This window comes from Bactrocera neohumeralis, unplaced genomic scaffold (assembly GCF_024586455.1).
Source record: "Bactrocera neohumeralis isolate Rockhampton unplaced genomic scaffold, APGP_CSIRO_Bneo_wtdbg2-racon-allhic-juicebox.fasta_v2 ctg5445, whole genome shotgun sequence".
Taxonomy (NCBI): Eukaryota; Metazoa; Arthropoda; class Insecta; order Diptera; family Tephritidae; genus Bactrocera; species Bactrocera neohumeralis.
Window position 1 is genome coordinate 4649 of NW_026092373.1, and position 3020 is coordinate 7668.

General features: G+C 35.5%; 1 pseudogene; it reads left to right on the forward strand.

Moving 5' to 3' along the window:
- Positions 1 to 583: 583 nt before the first annotated feature.
- Positions 584 to 786, forward strand: LOC126767326 (small nucleolar RNA U3; annotated as a pseudogene).
- Positions 787 to 3020: the final 2234 nt, after the last annotated feature.

Below are 3020 nucleotides of genomic sequence, written 5' to 3' on the forward strand. Positions count from 1 at the left end.
ATATTAATAATATATTACAAAAGAAAAAACAATGTAATTGCTAAAAATATTTAAAAAAATATAACCGTTTTTTTCATTTTTTTTTGTTTATATTTTACCGAAAATAAAAATTTTTTGAGTTATTGCTCTTTTTCCCAAAATTTTTTTTATCAAATTGGGATTTTTTTGCGGCACAATTCAAAAAGTTACCCCTTTATGTGGGGTACCCCTAACAGGCCCAAATTTTATAAAAAAACCCTTTGGGGGCAACTAAAAAAGTAACTCTTAAGTTGATCGAAAGAAGTCATTCTGAAAAAAAAGAGAAATCATAACGGTTTTTTTCAAAAAGACTAACAAAAACACTGACAAAATTTTAACCGTGGGAAGATGACCACTGCACATTATTTTCTTGCAAAAACTAAAATTTGGAAATTTTTTGAGGTTGTTACATAACGTAACAAGTGCGATATGTATGTTTGTATGCTTGTGCATTATTGAAGTTATACTTCTTTTTTCTTTCGTTTATCTTTCATTTTCTGCGAATTCTCAACTATTTTTGTGTTACTTTTGGGTTTGAAATGCTCTGCGTTGGCCTTTGAAAAGTAAGACTATACTTTACAGGATCATTTCTGAAGTTAGTCTTCATTTACATTTCGGAAATCGACCCGAGATGACGAAGGTATATCGTTTTACCTGACAGCGTGTGGTTTATGAACTTTCATTTCTAATTTTGTCTTGTGGCGTATTGAAATGATGTTTCTTCGAAAATCGCTTTCGCTTTAAACGGATAAAACGACTTCCAGTGGTGATTTTAATGAATAATAAATTCCTTTGGTTGAAATGCTCTTCGTTGGCCGTTGAAAAAGTTAAGACTATTCTTCTCAGGATCATTCATTCCTTTCATTTCTTCAAAGAAATTAATGACATTTAGAAATAAGTATATTTGCATTATTTCTCATTTTCCATATTCGTAACAATAGAATTTCTGGCATAAGTAAAGTAATATGCCGCCGATTGTCTGCCGCTTTGTAGCAGCTTCTTTACAAACATGCGACCTTTCAATAATGTATGTGCGTATGATCGTGAATACATATCGACGTTGATTTTTGCGAGCATCAGAAAAGTTGTTCACTTTATTTTTAGCTTTTGCCATCGTCGCGAAAAAGACACTTGTTGGCAAAAACCGCTCGGAGATGTTGCAGTGTCTGTTTTATATAGGAATGAAGCGAGATCGCTTGTGGAATTTATACCGTTTATGAATGAAAGTGTGTTTTGTTGTAGAAAATTTACTACATTTGTTCTTCTCAATTTGGCTGCCATATTGACTTGTGAAGATCAATTTTTGTTGGTGACATATTCATATGTGTACGCATATGTATGTTTGTTATCTTGTGCATTATTTGTTCGGCAATGTATACAAATAGAATGAAGATGGATGCTTGCAACATCGTATACTATACTAATAAATATTTTTCTTACTAATAAATTAAATTTATCGCAGGATAATATTGATATTATGTTTATTCCTGTGATTCCTGTCTGGTAGAAACGTGATCGCCATAACAAGATTTATTTGTCGATTCGTTCCGGAAATAAACAACATTTAACACGTTTATAATATTTATTGTACTGCATAATACTTTTAATAACATATTATAGTCTGCCATTCGCTATTATGGCCTCCACCTCCGACTCATACTTTTGCACTAGTTCTGAGCAAGTTGGGGCAATCGTTTTAAAATCAGCCGAATTTGTCTTGACTTAAACTGTTTTGCTGTCATATCGTTTTTCCTCTGAGGTTTCTTTACTGTTGCCCCGCATTTTCTATCTGATTGGCATCAGGCGACTGTGAAGGCCAATCTAACACCTCCAGCACCATTTTGCTGTTTCCCTCTGCACGCATTCGACTGCGATGTTTGGGGTCATTGTCTTCTTGCAAAATCCCAAGAGTGTGTCCTCCCGAACATCTTCGCAGCTGATGGTAATAAAGGTGTTTATTAAATTTTGTTCATCAAAACCGCATTTAAGTTGCTGGTAAATACGAAAAGGTGTCAGTCCTTTTACAAACATGGACCTTCACTGGGTGTTTTAACAGTTCGTTGGAGCAATCGATTGTTAGCGGTACACAAAGATCGGTTATGTCGCTATTTGCGCAAAATGAAGATTCATCCGTGAATACTACGGTATTCAATTCGTTCTGAAATGGCGCGAGCTCGGGCGAGTCTTTTTCAACGTGGTGATGATGAAACGGTTTTGAAGAGCTGCGGTTTGACGTCGTTAGCGCCTAAACGTTTCAAGATCGTCTCTACCGATATTTTAACAACACTTTCTCTACAACTTCTTCCCCAGCTTTGGCGCGGCCGGCTTAAGTCGCAAACAAAGAGGATCTTCTTGTCTGCTTTGATGGGAATCTTTTTAAAGGCCCCACCCAGGCAAATCGTCGACATTTTACTTCTAAATGGCGATTCGTCCACTTCGTTGAATGACTTCGACTTCTTCATATATTTTGCTGCAGCTAAAACGTGACATTTTCGGCCTCTGGGTGTGAAAAAAAAATAAAGCTTCAAATCGCTTCCCGTACGCGGAACTCATTTTTTAAAACAACGATGCAATTTGTAATAGTTTTAAAACTGACAGTTTTTTGCAATGCGTACTACAAAATAATGTCGCTACCAAAGGCACGCATTCCGGTGTTTTGATTACGGCACTCTATGTGCAAATTTTGCCGATCACGATTCTACTAGACAGACTTAGTAAAGTAAATATTTACTTGCATGAGTATGCGATGTTAAGCAAGAAATCAAAATTTATTCTGTCGGGATTCGGAACCTGTGTCAGCATCTTCCAGCTTTGCCACCAGCGCCACCATTGACACAGAGGTTACACTGACAAAAAAAGGTTTGGTTATGCATTAAAAAAAAGGCCCATGGTTCTAATAATTTTGTTTAAGTATAAATATGCTTTTTTTGAACATTTGCTTTCCAAAAAAAAACAGACAAAATTGCCCAAAAGACATAATATATGTTGTATATGTATATAAC